At 41.7% G+C, this 21354-nt stretch overlaps 1 long non-coding RNA gene and 1 pseudogene across 1 annotated transcript; both read right to left on the bottom strand.

The window, feature by feature from the left end:
- Window positions 1-288: 288 nt before the first annotated feature.
- Window positions 289-2791, bottom strand: LOC118533147 (uncharacterized). The gene is made up of 3 exons (XR_013446203.1): window positions 2716-2791; window positions 627-765; window positions 289-417 (listed from the first exon to the last, which is right to left on the bottom strand). It is a non-coding gene; the product is annotated as an uncharacterized LOC118533147 (long non-coding RNA).
- An 11472-nt stretch (window positions 2792-14263) lies between these two features.
- LOC118533151 (PEST proteolytic signal-containing nuclear protein pseudogene) lies at window positions 14264-14828 on the bottom strand (annotated as a pseudogene).
- Window positions 14829-21354: the final 6526 nt, after the last annotated feature.

Raw genomic sequence — 21354 nt, 5'->3', positions numbered from 1 at the left:
CCATTATGTGAATCTACCATTTCTTTGTTCTCTTCAGTTAAAAGCATTCGTTCCCAGGTTTTAGCATTGGGAACATCTTACACATATCCCCAGCTGGGTATATGCAAGAGCTTATCATGGCTATATGCTTCAAAGTGGAACTGCTAGGTATTAGGGTATATTAAGGTTCAACTTTAGGAGATAATACCAACTTTTCCAAAGTGCTGTCCCAATTTGTACTCCCCTGGTAATATGGTCTCTATCTATCGACATTCAATCCAGTGGAATATACGCAAAGCTAATTAAATGATTTATTATTACACATACATAAATAGGGTGAACAATGAGATGTAAGCTTCAAGATATGCCTCTTAGCTCTGAGAAGAAAACAGTGTATGGATTTGTCTCTTCGTCTCAATTGACACTCATTAGAATTACCTGTAAATAAGATATTTATGTCTCTCGCCGTCCACTCCAGTTTTCCTAGTTTTGAAATTGTTTATGCTATGAGTTTTTTGGGCTCTTCCCCATCTTCGAGGCTATGGGAATGGTTAACCTTTTATTCCTTGCCAAAACCGAAAACCCCTCCCTACGACAATTCTGTCCTTTGGCACACACACACACACACAAACATTAGCCCTGCACACCTCTTCAAAGTCTTGTTCGTCCCTCCCTCTCCGTCAGTTTTCTTCTGTCCAATGAGTGGCCTCGTGGTTGGAGGTCAGAGGTCCCAAATTAATTTACTTGGTTCTTCAGCATCCAGAGATCTTATTTGGGTCTCCGCATCTGTAAAAAAACACCCCCTTTGGGAACCAAATTGGCGTGATTCATTTTCTAGCTCATCCAAGCACAATCAGGCTGTCAGTGTCCTATTCGTGCTCAGTGTCTCATAATATCTGCACAGCCAACCTTGAAAACGAATGGTCTCGAGAAGGGCAACGGATAGGCCCACGACACCCCCACCCCCACCAAGTTTCTCACACATTTATTCCGCCTGTCAATTTGCCCGGACCAGGGAGAAATCTCCCACTTGTGCGGCAGGTGTGGGGGGTCACCTCAGGTTTCCTGAGAGCCCCGTATTCAGTATGCCGCTTCTGCCTGCCAGCGAGCCTCCTCCAGCAAGGCGGCCTTATCAGATCGTGAGTTTCATTATGTGCTGTCCACTGGGAACCCGACTAAAAGCAGTAAATTCATTTTGCTGTGTGCAAGTCTCTGGACTCTTAAAGCATTTTAGTCCTGTTTCTCCTTTAACATCCCATGAGCCAAATATTCACTCTGACAAAATGCTATTCATTACAAAGTTAAGATGACTTTGACTCTATTTCTCTCCCACATAATACAATGAAGACACTCTGTCCTGGATTCATGTACAGCCTGATGGTATTACGGATAAAAACACGCCAAGGCAGGCAGTCTTTTCTCAAAAAATGGATTGAAATTACCTCTAGCTAGCTATGCCTTGCTTAGATAAAGAGTAGCTGGGGGGGAAAAAAAAGGTTTTATGCTCATTTTTAATATCCTGACCAGTATACTGCTTTAGGGAGGATGATCGGGGGGAAAAATATAATGAAGTAGTGAAATGAAATATCACTGGAATATAAAAAAGATCAAATCCCTTTGACTCCTCTTTTATCCACAGGTATTTTCCCCATGCTGAGCATGAGCAAACAGATGAGAGAGCCTGGTGGAATTATGGAATATCTCTGGGGCCGGGCACGAGATAGATCTTAGAAAGATCTTACCAACTGATTGATTTAAGCAGAAATTATAGCTGTATTTTAGATTTATCATCGAAGTCAGCTGCAGGTCCAAACCCTGCATCTGACACATACCGATATCAAGTAAATTTAGAAACCTCTGCCGGCCTCTTTCTCCCTCTAGAAAATGGGGGAAACAGTACCTTCCTCCTATGTTTGTGAGGATCGAAGGAAATACCCTACGCAAATCTCTTAGCCCAGCACTTCACAGACGGTAAGAAAAACACGAATATTTTTTTCCCTTTTCTTTGACCTCCTTCCTGTGCAGAGAGCTAAAGAGAGAAACGGGAGAGATGAAGACCAAGAACACAGTGCTAGATTGTTGGGAGGCTCAGAGACACAGCTTTGTCACACCTATTTGACTTAGAGAATATGATCTTTCTCCTGCCTACATTGAAAGAATTAAACCAAATAACCACAGAAAATCTGATCACTGTGTTTGATGTAGGAATAAGGTAGCAGATATTCCAGATAAAAACTGGGTGGCTCAGTCGATTAAACTCTGACTCTTGGTTTCAGCTCAGGTCATGATCTCAGGGTCGTGGAATCGAGCCCCACGTCAGGCTCTGCACTGGACCTGAGATCTGCTTGGAATTCTCTTCTCTCTCTCTCTCTCTCTCTCACACACACACACTCTGTCCCTCTCCAGCCTCTCTCTCTCTCTCTCTCAAATAAAATTAAAACAAAAACAAAAACAAAAAACCTGTGAGAGGAATTTCTCTGTGGCTGGAAGATAGAGGACAGCCATCAGCCCCTGAGACCAGGCTTGTTCCTGTCTTAAGCGTCAAGGATCACACTGCCCTCCTGATGCGACCTGGGCTTTATCGCTGTATTTTTGGTACCAGTTTCACCCTTAGCTTCATCTCAATCTCCTCCCCTTCATTTCTTTTCTCCTCCACCCCCCATTCCTCTTGATTTCCCTGTTCTCTCTCTACACTGTTGTATGCTGTGTACCTTTGCAAGCCACCTTGTACCTTACCTAATTACTTTGTTGATTAATTAAAACAGCTCTTCTGCTTTTCTGCCAGCAGCTCTGCACCAGGCTTTTCCTTCCCGGGCCTGACGGAAACACTGGGGGCTTGTCAGCTCTCGCAGCTACCGTCCTGTGGGGCTCAGGAACAAAGGGAGGCTCTGTTGCTTGCACAGCCCTGACCAGCCCCATCCCAGAATAAGGAGAGATTTGGGCCGAACTTTCCCGAACACAGGAAAAAGCTCCCTATCTGCCAAGAAAATAGGAGTCATTCATCCTCTCGCTTGTCTGTCCAATTAGAGACACTGCTTTATAAATAAAGCAACTATTTTCTAAAAATGTTCCCATCCAGGGGCGCCTGGGTGGCTCAGTCGTTAAGTGTCTGCCTTCAGCTCAGGTCATGATCCCAGAGTCCTGGGATTGAGTCCCACATCAGGCTCCCGGCTCGGCAGGAAGCCTGCTTCCCCCTCTCCCACTCCCCGCGCTTGTGTTCCCTCTCTCGCTGTGTCTCTCTCTGTCAAATAAATACAATCTTTAAAAAAAATAAAAACAAAATAAAAATGTTCCCATCCAGTCTCTTTTGAGTAGATTAACTTCAAAATACCTGATCTTGTCAACCCTGAGGAATTCCTTGGATAGTGTGTGGAATCCATCCAAATACTAAAACGTATCTTTGGATATGTTTAGACTCTGGAATTACTTTTGAAGGATACCATTAAAATGCTATGACAACAAATAATGCTATGGGGGCAAAGAAGGGGGTAAACAAGGACAAGTAAGAGTTTCCCTACCTGAAGTTGCATATTTGTGCCTCAGTATGTTCGAATAGCCCATCAATTATTAACTGACTGGGAACATTTCCAAGTACTGCATCAGAACATACAACACCAGAAGGCATTCTCCAAAACAGGTTCTATTTATTGAATATTGTTTACTATCTCTTGGCAGCTTTGTCTTTTTAGATGCTGTTTGGAAGCCTCCCTAATATATACACTGTCAAGTAGAGAGATCTCTGTTCAGATTTCTCAAATAAAAGACTGGCAGGAACTCAAAGGCAAGCATGTTAACTTCAATTTCTTAGAGAGATCAAAGAAAGCTGCTCGCCAGCAAATCCACCCATGTGGTGTCCCTTCAACCTGTTGAATCAGTTCAGGACTATGATTTAGTGGTAAGGATTAGACTGGAATGCTGTGGTATGATAAGATGAAACTCAGAGCTCAAAATGTTATAAGCATGGATAGGAGAAGAGATCTTAGTTGAGAAGAAAATGCATTGAATTTAAGATGTGAGTTGGTATTGCCCATTCTGGGCAGCATTGGAAATTTCTTTTTATCCTAAAGTCCTTTGTTATTCCAAAAGGTAGGAGGAGTTGAGGAAGAATGAGAAATATAGGAGATTTTATTCTGTGGATCTGATCATTTTTGTCAACCACATGTAAATATAAAGAGCTGGCTTTCAAAAACATACACAACTGCATAACATAAGAGAGGGGGCTGGTTATATCTTTGGGATGTAAAATTGTGAACTTATTGGGTCTAGTTGTTGATTATTTTTTGACGTGCGCACTTTGTTTATTCCTTCCTTTCAGAGGGATAAAAAATGAGACAACAAAATGAAGAAAACAGATTGAGAAAAACAGATCCACCAAGATCTCATGAGTGACGGGCCATGGCCCTGAATTTGCAACACTGGCTCAGAGAAGGCCCCAAATCTTGGTGTGTTAAAGATGACATAGCCCTTCCAATGAATCACATGGGCACCTGCATAGGACACAGCAATTCAATGCCTGCCCACATTTATAGGGGGGCTGCTGCCGTGGCTATTTCCACCAAAGTAACTGAGCAGCCCAGATGTCTACTCCTATCTGAGGCTAGAGGCTTGTGGAGGAGCCTGGGGTACCCAAAATGCAGGTACAGAGGGCAAGGATAGGTGGATTCTTGCTGGGGGTATCCGCCAGCATCTTTTGCATTCCCTCACACCCTGGGAGGAGGCCCATGTGGAACTCTTGGGGCACCGGGTGCCACACCGCACAGGTAATAGTGCTCGCCAAGCAACTGGACACCTTTTCCTACAGTAACCCCCGTTTCCTGCAGAGACAAATGGAAGTCCAGCAAGGTAAAAGTACTTGCCTAAATCTACCTCCAGCAAAGCAGCAGCTGGGAATTTACTAAAAGCCATGGATTACAGATTCTAGGACCATGGTTAAGCATTCAAAGGCCTTTCCTTCTCCCTAGAGGAACATCTTAGAGTGAAAAATCCCATAGTGTAGGATCAATAAAATACAAACTATTTTTATTCTAATATACAGAGATATAAATGTAAAATGCTTCCAGGTTTATTTTTTTTATTTTTATTTTTTTAAAGATTGTATTTATTTATTTGACAGAGACAGAGACAGTGAGAGCAGGAATACAAGCAGCGGGAGTGGGAGAGGGAGAAGCAGGCTTCCCGCCGAGGAGGGAGCCCGATGTGGGACTCGATCCCAGGACCCCGGGATCATGACCTGAGCCGAAGGCAGACGCTTAACGACTGAGCCACCCAGGCACCCCAGGTTTATTTTTTAAAAGGAGAGAAAGCACATGAAAGCATCTTAAACTATTGAAAAGAAAAATACCTTACAAATCTAGAGTATACTTATTGTTTTATTACAATATTTCATCACTTGTATTTCCAGGAAACATCAAATTACTTAGCCTCAAGGGTACTTGAAAGGGGCACACAGTCCCTGCTCTGATTAGAATAGTTGAGGAATTGGGTTCTATTTTCCTTTGGTGTCAATTCAAAAGGAACTCACTCTATCTTTGCTGTGTCATCTGCAGATTTATATTGCAAATATAACCACCACAATGTATTTGGTTAATGGCAATCACAATCCATAGTAATGCTCAGATGAGCTTATTCAATGCCATCCCTAATGCCCAGTGTCAAAACGGACATAAATACTTGTGATATAACCAGCCCCCTCTCCTCATTATGTGAAAACGGTGCCATTTTTCCCTGAAAAGTAGACCCAAAGAGAAGACTTACATTTTTCTTTTACGCTTCCCCTGAGGAGCAAATTTCATTTAGAAACAGTTACATCAACCAAAAGCAATTTGTGTACCTAAAGTATTCAGAAATGCTTAGCCTGCCGAACCATCATTAGCATTTGATTGCACACTTTGTTCCTAACACGCACTCCTTGGCCCTCCGAAAGGTAATAATTGTAGTTCTTCTTCATTCGCTTTAAATTAATTTGTCCTTGGGGGTCACAGGACTGCCAGGTTAGCAGCCCTAGAATCTCACCTCATAATTGTACTAAACTAGAGCCTTATGAAGCCTCCCTCAGCAATCACTTTAAAAAAATTATGATTCTCTCCAAACCCTGGAGTTTAGAAAACAGGCACTGAGGGTCATAGCTGACCTAGACCCAGCGACTGATTTCTAAATAACCTGAGTATCGAGACAGAGCATTCTACTCTTTGCTGGGGATTAACAGATATTTACTATCAGCACGGTTAGGTGACATCATTCTGAGTCACATGAATTTAAGGAAATCTATAAAAACCAAACTCTTCCCTTGGGTTTGCTAATCTTGGTTGATTTTAATCTGAGGTCTCTTTTTCCCTGTATCCAGATTAGTAATGCACTTAATGATGATGATAGCAACGTGCAGTCTGAAGTAGACAAAATCCAAACCTTTCGGAGATTTGAGAAGTCCAGCTGATGATGCAGATTTGAAGAAGCAGCTCTAAACATTATAAAGGAACCAGTGTCTGTGAGCACTTACTATATGCCAGGCCTTGTGCTAGTACTTTATACTTGCTTTTTTTTTTGTAAGATTTTGTTTATTTATTTGAGAGAGAGAGCATGGCTGTGGGGGATGGTGAGGGGCAGAGGGAGAGGCAGAAGCAGACTCTCCCCTAAGCGGGGAGCCTGCCGCAGGGGCGGGGCTCGATCCCAGGACTCTGGGATCAGGATTTGAGCCGAAGGTAGACGCTTAGCCACCTGAGCCACCTTATTTAATATTCACAACAACCTGCTGAAATAGATTTTATCTCCCTTGATTACAGAGTTGAATTTGAGGTTCATGGGTGTCAAGTCAGTTGTCCCAAATCACACAACTAGTAGGTGGTGGAGCCAGATTCCAAACCAATGGCGCCCAGCACTCCTTTCTACTACGTCATGCAACCCTTAAGCCAGCAATCACTGCCCCCTCACCTCGGTGCTAAAACCCAAGCTCCGGTGGCGGCAGGGGGATGGGTCCAGCTGGCGAAGCAGGTTGGAAGTCCGGGCAGTAAGATCTGAATCTCTGGGTGCTAGGATCCCCATACTTGACTGAGCTCCTAAAACGGATTCAACAGGTCAAATGCAAAAAACTGGAGAGTAAAGTACTTCCTTCTGCGGTCTTGGGAAAATCAGACCCAAAAGAAACATTCATGGTTACAGTCAAAGCCCATTACAGAAGCTAGGAACAATTACAGGAATTACAGGATGTGCTGAGCAGGAAAAATTGCCACTTGCGGGGTCAGAGTGTGCTCCAAGGAGAGAGCCGATCCAGCCGATCGCAAGGCAAAGCTAAGAGGAGGCTCTCTGAGTCCAGAGTCAGAACAGAGAGATCCAAGCCGCTCAGAGCCAGTGGTCAGCTGCTCTGCTGAGTGCCCAGGGAGCAGCCACTTTCTGAAGTGCTAGCTTCAAACCCTGGCCTTACCTGACCTTATCTTTACATGCATTGCACCTCACAGGCTGCAGAGTAGTGGTGGGTCCCCCCCAGGGATCCACCTAATGTTTGGTGATTCTAGAGACAGCTGCATAGGGATCTGAACATTATGAAAACCTTCATGTCCCCAGGGTCAAGCACTGTGCTGAGATCAGAGAAGGGACTCAATATTTGTGGCAGGCAGGGAGGAAAGGAAGGAGTGAATAGGCAGATTCAAGTACCACAAACTGGCCATTTCAAACATGTCCAGGTCCAGGGTTGTGTGTCAGGAAGGGGCAGAAAAAGCTGAAGCTGAGCTCTCCGCTGTGGGATAGAAACCATTAGAAAAAGGGTTAGGCCTGAGGACTAGGAGACGTGACTTGAGGGACTCTTTAATCACAAAGAGGGCCTGGGTCTCAAGATGAAAAATCCAATCTTCGGAAAATGCCCCCGAACTAAGAAGAATCCTGCCTCCAAGGAACTGGGAGATGAATTAGCACCTTACTCACTAAGACACGGTAAGGAGGAGAAAACAGAACCAGGGTGTGGAGGCAGTAAGGACAGCTGGACTAAAACCCAAGGCCTGACGCAGACATTCCTCTAACTAGAGCCATTGTTAGTTTCGGGATGAAGTCGAACCTGCAGGAAAGGTTCCATACTCTTTGCGGAGAATGTTCCAGGTCCAGCAGACAGGGAAACCTAACGGTTTATTGCACATTTTTATGGTGCCCAGTTACCAGTTACTCATTCTGGTCCTAGATAGCTGAGGGGATAGAGTAAGTCCTCCTGGGTTTGGTTAAAGATCCGCCTCTCCTGGTGAGCTTTTTATAAAGAGGAAGGACAAAGGACGTTGATGAAATAAGGCAGTGAGGCAGTTTACCCATTATCGCAGTTCTTTTAAGAAAGCAATGTAGAAGGGAGCAGGATGATCCTCAAGGGAGAGGCATGGTGTTCCTCCTGAGTGGAAACCTCTGATGACAGCTGAATGAATGAATGAGTGCATGAATGAATATCAAGAATTTATCTCGGGCGCCTGGGTGGCTCAGTTGGTTAAGCGACTGCCTTCGGCTCAGGTCATGATCCTGGAGTCCCGGGATCGAGTCCTACATCGGGGTCCCTGCTCGGCAGGGAGTCTGCTTCTCCCTCTGATCCTCTTCCCTCTCATGCTCTCTGTCTCTCATTCTCTCTCTCTCAAATAAAATAAATAAAATCTTTAAAAAAAAAAAAAAGAATTTATCTCTAATTTCAACTACAGGGAAGAAAGAGAAACATGTTAAAGGCCAGTGATACGGGGATAGTATCTCTACAGGGATATACAGTATACCCTGGACACTATACAGGGATTGATTGTTTTTAAGTATTTTTCTTAGAAAGCTCCCTCAGGCTGCAGTGTAGCAACATAAATTTCTCAACACAGAGCTTGGGGCTGGAAATCCGAACATTACACAAAAAGAACGGGTGACAAGATGAATGCTATAACTTAGTAATTTCTAGGTCACTTGCAAATGATTACCGTTAATAATTATAAGCTTTTATTGGGCCCTTTCTATTTTCAGAGTGCTTTACAATCATTCATTGGTTATTTCTCACAACAGCGTCATGAGGTAGATCATCATTATTATCACATTACAGATGCACTAAGGATGTCAAGTTGGATTTAATTGATCCACGAATGTAGCTATTTTTAGTGGTTCATTGGCCCTGCTGCTTTCAGGTCTTAAAAAAATCTATGGATGCTGTCTAGAGGGTGATCCTGCTAAAGTGTAATTGAGAAACATTGCAGAAAATGACCCAGGATCACAGAAGCAGTGTAGGTACTAAATTTCTGAAAGGTTAAGAGGTGCCGGAGAGAAACTTTGATGTATTCTAGGAGTACAAACATTAGCTGCCGACCATGTTCTTAAAAACTACTTTTCTCCTAAGGTTACTGCCACCTTGAAAACATGGATTTAGTTTAACATGTATAGGTTTGAAAGCAATTTATACAATCTGGCCTCACAATGCTGAGCCAGGGTTCCCCTCGGTGATATCTGAATCCCGGGACCAAATTATTTTGTGCATATGGGAGCTACATGTGATCAGATGTTCACTCCAAGGACTAAAGCGAGTATGACCACATGTTGGAAATGGTATTGCCCAAGAAGGTTGGTGAGTCTGGGGAGCAGCTCTTCAGCCGTGGAAACAATCTGTCTCCATATGCAAGGAGAGTGTTTTGGCTGCCTGTCTATGGGATGCTTTTCCTTCCCCACTCCACTGTCTGGCTTTCCTTTTGTCCATCCGTGGAGGCTTCTCAACAAGCACTGAGATTGTCTTTATTGTACATTGAATTGTATCCCTCAAAAAAGACATGTTGGGGTCCTAACCCCAGTACCTCAGAATATGACCTATTTTGGAAATGGCGTCTTTGCAGAGGTAATCAATTTAGAATGAGGTCATAAGGGTAGGCCCTAATCAAATATGACTGGTGTCCTTAAGAAGGGAAAATTGAGGGGTGCCTGGGTGGCTCAGTCAGTTAAGTGTCTAACTCTTGATTTCAGCTCAGGTCATGATCTCGGGGTCCTGAGATCCAGTCCTCCATCACTCCGTGCTGGGCATGGAGCCTGCTTAAGATTCTCTCTCTCCCTCTCCATCTGCCCCTGCCCTACTCTCTAAAAAAAAGGGGAAGGTTGAATACAGAGACAGACATACAAAGAGGGAGATAGCCCTGTGAAGATGCAAGATTGGAGTGATACATCTGTAAGTCAAGGAACACCAAAGATTGCTGGCAAATTTCCAGAAGCTAGGAAGAGGCAAGGAAGGATCCTTTCCCAATAGGTTTCAATGGACGCGCTATCCTGCCGATACTTGGATCTCAGACTTCCAGCCTCTAGAACTCTGAGACAATAAATTTCTGTTGTCCTAAACCACCGAGTTGCTGTTACTTAGTCGTGGCAGCCCTAGGAAACTAACACAGTCCTATTAATAGATTAATCTCAAAAGGAGATGAAAAATGAAATATCGTCCAAGGCTATTGCCCAGTGTTCAGTTCTTCTGAGTGTTATGTCACTTCCTACTATGGAGAAACTTGGGTGTGTAAAAGAAGGTCCCCATCATCCAGACCACTAGGTAATATTTTGAATTGTTACATTAACAATTATAATACGGTCACAGCTCTACACCATAGAAGCTACCCGCTAAAAAGAATAAGATTTTCGTATTAACAAACTATATCCCTAGTTTCTTAGGGGATCTTCATTGGAAAACATGGGCTTTTGGTCACACAAAACACAATGGAGGAAAAGGTGAATGATAACACGTGACATTATAAAGTGTTTTAAATGCATATCTTATTAGTGTCCATCACAAACAATTTTTAAAAGCACAGTGAGTTAAATCCAAATGAGAAGAAATGAAATAACAAAGGGGGGAGATTAATGAAATCGAAAATATAAAGCAAAGAAAATCAACAATGCCAAAAGTTGGTTTTTTGAAAGATATTTAAAGGTGATAGATATTTAGCACAACTGATAAGAAAAGGAGATAAGACATGATGAATATTGGAAATAAAAAAGGACATCACTGTAGATTAAAGAGATGTTAAAAAGCTGATGAACATCTTTTTTTGTTGGGGCGCCTGGCTGGCTCCGTCAGTAGAGCATAGAACTCTTGATCTTGGGTCATGAGTTTGAGCGCCATGTTGGGTAGAGATTATAAATAAACAAACTTAAAAAAAGCTGATAAAATACTATGAACAGCATTATATTAACAAAGTTACAATTTAGACAAAATGTATACATCCAAAGAAAAACACAATTTAATAAGCTGACAGAAAATTACATTTAAAATTTCAAATATGTATCTATCTGCAATTTAAAACTCTCTCACAAAGATGAGATGTTAGATATTAGATGGCCCCGCTAGTAAATTCATCTAAACATACTTAGGGAAGGGATAATACCAGTCTTAACAAACTCTTCCACAGAATATAAGAGTAGAAATACTTCTTAACTCATTTTATGAGGCCAACATAACCTAACAGTGACATTACAGAAAGGAAAATTACACGGCAGCAGCTCTCATGAGCATTGATACTAAAATCCTAAACAATATGTTAGCCTAGACCTCTTCATAGAAAACTATAAATCATTTTTATGAAAATTAAAGCAGTCCTAAATAAATGAATAAACCATATGCACCAGTTGGAAAATTTGATATGATAAAAATGCAAATTCTCTCACAAATAGATACATAGATCCAATGAAATATCAATCAAAATCCCAGAAGTTTTACTTTTGTGAAAAGTGACAAACTTTTTCTAAAGTTTGTATGAAAATGCACCTGCATTTGGAATGGAATAGCCAAGACCACTTTGAAGAACGAAGCCGAAGGACTTGCACCACCAAATGTCACCACTTGCTATAAAGCCACAGTAATGAAGACAATGTGGTGTTGGCACAGGGTAGGTAAACAGACTGGTGGAACCCAGTAGAGAATCCAGAAGTAGACTCACAACAAATGCAGCTACCTGACTTAGGAGAAAGATGACTCTGCAGTGTGACGGAGAAATGATGGATTTTTCAGTAAATTGGGCCAAATGAATATCCATATGCAAAAGCCATAGTCTGATTCCCACCTCACATCATAAGCAAAAATCAAGTCTAGAAGATTTCAGATTTAGATCTCTAGATGGGAGAATATCTTGATAAACTTAGGGCCAGCAGATTTCTCAACGGGGCACAAAAGCACTGACCATAAAGAAAAAAAATGAAAGCATTAGACATCATTAAAATTAAGAACTTGTGTCTATCAAAAAATAACACTGGGAGTGAAAAGGCAAGACACAGAATGAGACAAATGTACACATATGCGTGTGTACGTGTACAAAATTTACTATATAAAGGGTATATAACTCCTAATAGATAAATAAATCCTAAAGTCAATAGAAAAAATGAGCAAAAAACTTGAATGAACACCTCACAAAAGAGAAAAAATAAACCTGAAAAGTTTGTCAACATCACTTGTCACTAGGGAACATAAATTAAAACCCCAATGAGATATCACTACACATCCTCCAAAAGGATTAATATGAAAAATAACCACACTGCCAAGTGTTGGTGTGAAGGAAAACCCATTCATTGCCTCTGGGAATGTAAGTTGGCACTATTTTAGTAAATTGCTTGGTAGTATCTACTAAAGCTAGGGACATTTATACCCCTGTGTCCCAGTAATTTCACTCCTAGCTATACATCCTACAGTAACGTATGCCCGCAGTTACCAAAACACACATACAAGAATGTTTAGAGCAGCACTATTCTTAATAGCCAAACAATGAGAACAATCTAATGTCGGTCAAAGTAAAATGGGTAAATTGGAATAGATACAGCAATGAGAACAGCCAATAATTGTTACATCGACACAGTTCAACCTTACAAACATATATTGAGCAAAAGAAGCCAGATACAAAAGAGTTCATACTGTATGATTCCATGCCTACAGAATTGGAAAACAGAAAAAACGAATCAGAGGTGATAGAAGGCCGGGGGGCAGGGAGTGAGTGGGACAGGGTCTGGAGAGGCTTATGGGTGGTGCTGGTGATGGTCTGTTTCTTGATGGTGACAGTGACAGTAGTATGTTCATTTTGAAAATTGATCAAGCGACACACTTAAGGCGTCACTCATTTGTGTATTTCAATACAAAGTTTAGTTCAAAAGTACATATCCTATTGATAGTAGACTTTACAAAACCACACAACTTTACAGTCTGAGGGATTCTTAGATTTGGGGGTCAAAGAGGAATGACTGACTCACCCTTGATGAGGAGGTGACTAGAAATATGGCTGGGAGGGTAAATTCAGGCCACACTCTGACGTTCTCTCAATGCAAGGCCAAGGGCTTGAGAATTTATTCAGTGGACCAGACACAGTGAGTGGAGATCAAGGGCGACACTATGACCAGATTCGTGTTCATAGAAAAATTCTTATGGCAACATATGAAATAAATTGGAAATGGGGGAGAGAAGACACAGGGAGACTAGTGAAGACATTGTCAAAATGTTGAGAAAAAAAAAATGAAAGTTTGAGATGGCAAAGCATTTGAACGTGTGTTTTGCCCCTGCCCATCCCTGTCTGCTTCTTTTTGTCGATCTGTTGAGTAAACAAGTGCAGATTCTGAAAACACTGCTTCTGCCTGGAAAGTCACCATCCTTGCATCCCAGGAGCATCTTCAGTGCTGATGGCTTGCAGGAGAGGGCCAAGTCCCTGGAGGAACGGCTGTCAAACCGTTTTAATTCTGAAGACTACTGGGTGCTAGTTCTTGTCATGCTTCATCACTCAGGGCACATTCAAGCATGGAATTTCCTGTGAAGTTAAAAGAAAAGTTATGTTATCTATTGAAAAAATCACAGGACAGAGCCTGCAAGCAGCACAGATCTGAAGACTACAAAGGTGGATCAACCTTTTTTGATACCAACTTCTTTTTTTTTTCTTTTTACCACTTCTGAGTTTTTATTATCCGTAACCTTCGGACACTAATCATATGAAGCTACAAAATTAGCAAATGTCTTAAAATCTGTATATAAAACATAAATTACCTCTAATTTCAAACTCTCAATGAGTGTACCACTCAATCATAAAAAAAAAAAAAAAGTGGCTCCAAAGATAGTCTTATACCATTATACCATTCTTTAGATTTTTTTTTATTTGAGAGAGAGAATGAGAGAGAGAGAACATGAGAGGGAGAAGCAGGCTCCCCACGGAGCAGGGAGCCCGATGCGGGACTCGATCCCGGGACTCCAAGATCATGACCTGAGCTGAAGGCAGTCGCTTAACCAACTGAGCCACCCAGGCACCCCACCATTCTCTAAAAAAGGAAACTGTTTCTTTTAACTTTACATCCACCCCACACCCCAATTTCAAAACACATCATTTAATTGTCTTGGTCATGGACATTTCCAAGATGAGATTTTATATTTCACTCCCAGAGCTTCTGGTGATCAGAAAAACCATGCTTTCCTTTATTGAAGGAGTTTGGTCCTGCTGATGTTGGTGTAGCCTTTCCAATATTCTTCATTCTCATCTTTGCTTCTGGAGGCATTTCCTCTGGCTACTATCTTCATCTTCATTAAAAGCTGCTGCTACTGAAAGGGTTTTTGGAGCAAGCGTTGGAACAGTTTCTTTAGGCTTACTTGATCCAAGTTTGATGGATATGGGTGAGGCTTGCTTTGTCATCTGACTACCTATGGCAAATCCTAACTTGGAGATCTTTACAGGTTTTGCTGGGAGGTCTGCAGCTTCTTCTTCAGCTGATCGTGTCTCAGCACTGTGACTGGAATTTTCCCTTCCATTACTGAAAGAAACAGTCTTAGTTTTCACAGGTTTTTCTCCTTCTTCTGCAGGTCCTCCGGCGGCTCCAGCTCGCTGTGGTTTCTCAGGCTTCTCCTCTCCCTTCTTCCCATCCGCCATTTTCCCTGCCGCGGCCTGATAAGAACTTCTTTTATTTGGAGAATGCAGTCTGATGTTAGGTTAGATTGGAAATTCTAAACAGTAACAGGAGACAAGTATAGGGAATGCTTTAGCCAGTTTATGGTTTTATACGTAACAAGAATATTCCTCTAGCCCCATGGACACAAGAAATTCTCCCCCACTCCCCCCCACCCCACCCAGTTTTTAAACAAGGTATACATTTACAAGGATCCAGCAAAGAGACAAGAAAACCTCCCGCACCCCTTACCTTTTGTCTCTTTCTATATATAGTATATGAGGTGGGGGTATATGAGGAAAGAGTTAACCCAGCAGACCTGAACTTCTATCCTTGGAAAGGCCCAGCTGCAAGATTAGCCCTTGGCTGGCATCTGGGAATTTATATTTCAGGAGTGTTCCCACCATTACGTGAGCAGAGGGGCTCACTGTGTCTAAACTGTACAAACAATATGGTGTATACTTATATTAGGTTCTACAGAGAAACAAAAGCAATAGGAGATATATAGATAGATAGATATGATAGAGACAGAGAAAGAGAGAGAAGAAAGATTCATTTTTTCATTTTAAGGAATTGACTCACATGATTATAGAAGCTGGCAAGTCCAAAATTTGCAGATCTGCGGGTAGACCATTAGGCTTGAGATCCAGGAAGAGCCAATGCTGCAATTCAAGTCCAAAGGCCATCTGCTGGAAGAATTTCTTTTTGCTTGGGAGCGGGCAGTCTTTTGTTTTTGTCCTTTGCCCTGGCCTTCAACTGATTAGACAGGGCCCGCCAACATTATGGGGAATAAATCTGCTTTACTCAAAGTCCACCAGTTTAAATGTAAATCTCATCCAAAACACCTTCACAGAAACATCAAATGTTTGACCAACTATCTGGGCACTGTGGCCCAGTCACGTTGACACATAAAATTAATCATCACAATGCTGAACGCCTGCTAGTTCTTTCTGGCAGCCTGGATATATGGTACATGCCAGGCAAAGTTTGCCTCTGTGATCAGCTTTCAATAAAAACCTGGGCATTAAGTCTCTAATGAGCTTCCTTGATAGACAACATTTTACAAATGTTGTCACAATTTCTCGGAGGAATTAAGTGCGTTCTGCATAAATCCAGTGGGAGAGGACCCTTGGAAACCTGCATCTGGTCTCCCACAGACTTCATCTCACATGCCTTTTCCCTTGGCTAATTGTGCTTTACATCCTTTTGCTGTAATAAATCATAGTTGTCAATGTGGCTAGATGTTGAATCCTGTGGGTCTCTCTAGTGAATCATCAAACCTAGGGGTGATCTTGGGAACCCCCAACCCAGGATATTACAAGAGCCCATCTTATTCTATTCTTCTCTTGAAATAGATCAAATGGCATGGCAGAAGTAAATCACAGATTGTATCAAAAGGACAGTATAATGAATGACATAAAAATAGTTCAGGAGGAGCTAGTGATTATATAGTACTTTAGAATTATGAAGGGCTACATAAATACTAAGTAACAATAATAAGACAAATTGTACATTTCCATTAATTCCAAAGGACATTTCCACAGATTTTCACAGAAAAAAAACTTAATTATGTATGTCCAACAAGAACTGTTATAAACCTTTTAAATAGTCCTAGAATATTTTTAGTGAGAAGTAGTGCAGAGATCCATTAACCAAAGGGAAAAATGTTTGGGGACTATTAAGTGAAATTTCAAGCCTAATTGGTTTTGAAATCAGTTTATTAGAATTATAGGGAAATATTTCATATATAATGATCTCTGGGTTTTGCTTAATAGTCATACTAATTAACTTCTCAAATTCAATAAAAGTGCAGGAAATTTACCTATGTTCATTACTTGACAAATAAATCATGGTAATTACATATTCACATGGCCAATGATAATTCTTCCAACTCAGTCTAATAAGCAAAGGTTCTTCAAGATAATTTTTATTTCTTTTAAAAAGCCACATGTATAAAATGATTCCTACTGGTCAGGAGTTTTGAGGCTCCCTGCTGATATCCAAACAAGAGTTTCCTAAATCTTCAGGTCAGTAGTAACATCCTGTACAGTTTTAGTAAGATGTGTATTTCCAGGGTGCTATAACGTATCCAGATAACGATCTCTGGGGGTTTGAAGGTGTTAGGTGACATAGTATTGGAATTTTTAAATTTCAGGTCCGCCTTGACTTCCACTGTTGCTGCATGGAGAACAAGAGAATATATCAAAATCCCAGAAAATCCACAGAAGGTGATTTGTCAAAAGCCTGATACCCAAGAAGTAATTAAAACCGGGTACCACGCAAATTTTGTCCAACTTCCGTATCACAAACTAGGCTGGCATTTAATCACTTGACATATATAATCTCATCTAAAACAGTGATCCTGAGCATGTGATTCTCAGATCAGCATCACCTGGAAACGAAGTGCCCCTTTTAGAAAGCCCTAGCAACCCAGAACACTGACCACTTGAGTGACCCCCGCTTCTCCCTTCCCATGCTCTGATTCTTGTTCTTATGTTTTAAATTTGCTAATAAAGAGTGAACCCAAGAAACCCTGAGGCACCCAAACCCTCCACCCTAATAAAGGCAGTCCCAGGTCTGTGTTCCTTCCCTCTCCCTTTACCGGCGAGCGCTGTATCCTCCAGGACTTGTGAGTAATAAATATTGTTCCTCAAAGTTGATGGTTTCTGCTGAAGTGTGTCCTGCGATCATAGTAAGAATCACAAGAGCCAGCCTGCCATAAGTACAGGTCCAGAGGGGAAAATGTCTGTGGAGCTCCCTGCAAGTGTGATATTTGCCCAGACAAGGGCTTCAGACATGACTGATGGGGGCACTACCGTAATAGGCATGAGACCCACGGAACACTAGCCATTAGGGACATGCACATCAAAACCACAGTGAGGGGCGCCTGGGTGGCTCAGTTGGTTAAGCGACTGCCTTCGGCTCAGGTCATGATCCTGGAGTCCCGGGATCGAGTCCCGCATCGGGCTCCCTGCTTAGCAGGGAGTCTGCTTCTCCCTCTGACCCTCCTCCCTCTCATGCTCTCTGTCTCTCATTCTCTCTCTCTCTCTCAAATAAATAAATAAAATTAAAAAAAAAAAAAAAAAACCACAGTGAGGTACTGCCTCACACCCATTAGAATGAAAATTATCTTTTTGGAAAAAAAGGGAAATAGCAAGTATGGCGACGATGTGGAGAAACTAGAACCCTCGTACATTGCTGGTAGGAATATAAAATGGGGCAGCCACTGTGGAAAATGATATGACAGTTCCTCAGAAATTTCAATGGAATTGCCGAATGATCCAGCAATTTCATTTCTATGTATCTATGGATCCAAAAAGAATTGAAAGCAGAAAACTAAATAGATACTTGTATGCCAGTGTTCATAGCAGCATTACTTACAAGAGCGAAAAGGTAGAAATGACCCAAATGCCCACCAAGAGATGAATGCATTAAATAAAATGCGGCATATACCTACACTGGAATATTATTCAGCCTTAAAAAGGAAGGAAATCCTGACACATGTTACAACATGGATGAACCAAGAACACATTATGCTAAATGAAATAAGCCAGACGTGAAGGGACAAATAGTGTATAATTCCACTCGTATGCATTTCCTAGAATAGGCAAGTTCATAAAGATAGAAAGTAGATTAGAGGTCACCAGGGGCCGGCAGTGGAGGGGGGGTGTGAGTTATGGGGAATTGTTATTTAATAGATAAAGAGTTTCTGTTAGGGATGGTGAAAAAGCTTGGAAATCAATAGTGGTGATGGTTGCATAACATTATGAAAGTTCTTATTGCCACCTAATTGTATGCTCAAACTGGGTAAAATTATAAATTTTATTATATACATTTTGCCACAATAAAAAAAACTAGATAAAAATATACAAATTCTTGGGCCCCATCCCAGACCTACTGAATCAGAAACTCTGAAGGGGGCTAGCCATCTCTGCTTTAATAAGCCCTCTGGGTGATTCTGATGCATTCTAGAATTTGAGAACCACTGATTCAAAGAAATCTGAAGTTAATGTCAAAGTTAAAATTAGATAAATTCTAATTTATTAGAATAGAGAGGGTGGCAGGTGAAGGAAACTTCACCTTGGTAAATTTTGTATAGTTTCAGATAACCGAGGATGCCAAAAATGGTACTATTAAAGTGGTTTCTTTGAAGCCAAGGATCAAAATACATGCTCATAAAATGTCTGACAAACTCGCTCTGTAGCCAAGGCTTGTCCAATGAAGGTGCTAGTTGCCTTTATAAACAGTTTTTTAAAGAATCTCAATTAAACTCACATATTTTATCAGTTAGCATCCGCTGTAGGTCTTTTGGATGAAGGGAATTTAATATTGGGAATCAAGTGCAAAGATTATGGAAGGACAGAGAAAATAAGCAGGACATAATGAAGCACCCCAGAAATTAGGAAATCATTTACCTCTCCTGGGGCTGGAGTTTCAACAGGAGGAGGTGATATTTTCAAAGCCCAGACGCCCAGGGGCATCTGGCTCCAATAAAGAAAGGGCTGTCTGGCAAGAGACAGAGCTATGGAGACCACAGCCCAGGGATGCCACATGAAGCTTAGAGAGGTGGAGAATTATGCTGATTTCTCCCTTCCCCCACCCCCCTCGCCTCCCCATAAGTGTCTCCCATTGACTGTGCCCACCAGGGGGTCACAGAGCAAGGGAATCTGGGAAATGTCCCATGTGGTACAGTACAGAGCAAGGGAAGTGACTGATCTGAGATAAAAGTGGCAGTCAATGGGCAAATATGGTGTGAACGAGAAAGATGCACCTCTTTCTACTGGAAAGAGTACCATACTCAGAACCAAAATATTTGAATTGGGGGCCAGCTCTATCATGTATGATTGGAAAGAAATTGAACAAATCAGTTCACCTTCTTCAGCTTCAGGTTCTTTTCTACAAATACATGGTACCTATATGATCACCCTCTCAAGTATGTTGCAATTATCAAGTGGAAGAATGCACGTGTACATGCTTGTCAACCATGAGCCTTCCTATGAATACAGTGGCATTATTGCTGAGAGAGAAGCCGATGCTCTGATGAAGGTTTCATTTGCTCTGAGAAAGAATTATGGCATCACCAACAATCATCCAAAGAAGAACCAGAATACCTCTTCCCACCTCTCCCTTTCCTCATCACTCCATCCCACTTCAAAACCTGAATTTTGGAAAGGCAGGCTCATTTAACAATGGGGTAACTCAGCATGGAAGACTCTTCAATCCCGTCTTCAAAATAGCATTAGCTAGACATTTGGGGAGATAGATTCTGAACCGGTATCCTCATGCCTGGGCTCAAGACGTGGACCACTGCTATATGACATGAGAGGTAACTATTTTCTCAGCTATAAAATTAGGAGGTTAGACAACATTATGCCTAAAATTACTGTCAGTTGCAACATTTCATGTCTTTCAAGTGAATATTATAATCTCCATTTTATTTAGAAAAACTTTACCATGAATGGAACAAAGCCACCAAGACTGAAAAATAAGGATCCTTATGACATTTGCCTCTTGTTGCTCTAAGGACAACTTTTGAGAATATTAGCATGGAACGATGTCAAGAGGGAAGGTAGCTGATGTAGTTTCTGTTAACATCCTTATATATTTTACTGTTTTATTTTCCAAATTGAATAATTACACTCAAGCCCATCAGCAGGTGGTGATTCCTAATCAGGGGCCATCTTTTAGGACTGCCAGGGCTTGGCTGCAGCAGGGTGAGGGACTTTTGGGAGGCCCTAGAGCCAGAGACACCCAAGACAAACAGACCAGGACTTCTCAACATCAGAGGACAGTGGAGTGTGCTCTTCCCAACATTTCTGAGATCTTACTCTTCCAGCAGCGGGCAGGGAGGACTGATTCATTAAAAGGCATAAGCAACCCTGGGAGTTCTAGAGTGTATTTGGAGAGGAGAAACCTAGGAAAAGCTTGGACCTCTTAATCATTTTGCAAGTGAAAAGGTAGACGCTTGGGTATAAATATGTGACCGTATTTCATTATCACAGATGGGTAAGGTCAAGACCCTTGCATTACAAGGGGGAAATAATAGTGAGATGTGGTTGTCTTACACACACTTGTTTCCCATGGCACTTACTTGTAATAAATCACAGTGGGAAGAGTCTCTGCAGCTGAGTCCGTAATATCTGAATATCCCTGGCAACCTGGAAGCCAGGCATTCTAAGGAAAGTAAAATAGGAAACAGAATAGAGAGAACCCAGACTTTCAAGTCAGATAAACTGAGGGTGGGAGGCTCTAAGTGGGTTCCACAGGGGTTCCATTGGCTACATTTGTTGGGGACACTGAGAAGCATCTTAGTATGTACCTGATAAATGAATGAATTGATATCATTCTTACCATGTTATTGCAGTGCACCTTTGAAAGAAGTTCTTTTATTAAGCTCTGACTTACTGAGTATTTACATCTGTTTTGATTTGACATGATCGATAAGCACCCTGAGTGCTCTCAGTTGTCACAAAGAGCCACTGGGTTCCTTGTCTTAACTCATGTCTCTGTCACTCG

This window comes from Halichoerus grypus, chromosome 3 (assembly GCF_964656455.1).
Source record: "Halichoerus grypus chromosome 3, mHalGry1.hap1.1, whole genome shotgun sequence".
NCBI lineage: Eukaryota > Metazoa > Chordata > Mammalia > Carnivora > Phocidae > Halichoerus > Halichoerus grypus.
The sequence above is the reverse complement of the archived record's forward strand: the minus strand, read 5'-3'. Positions and strand labels throughout refer to the sequence as shown.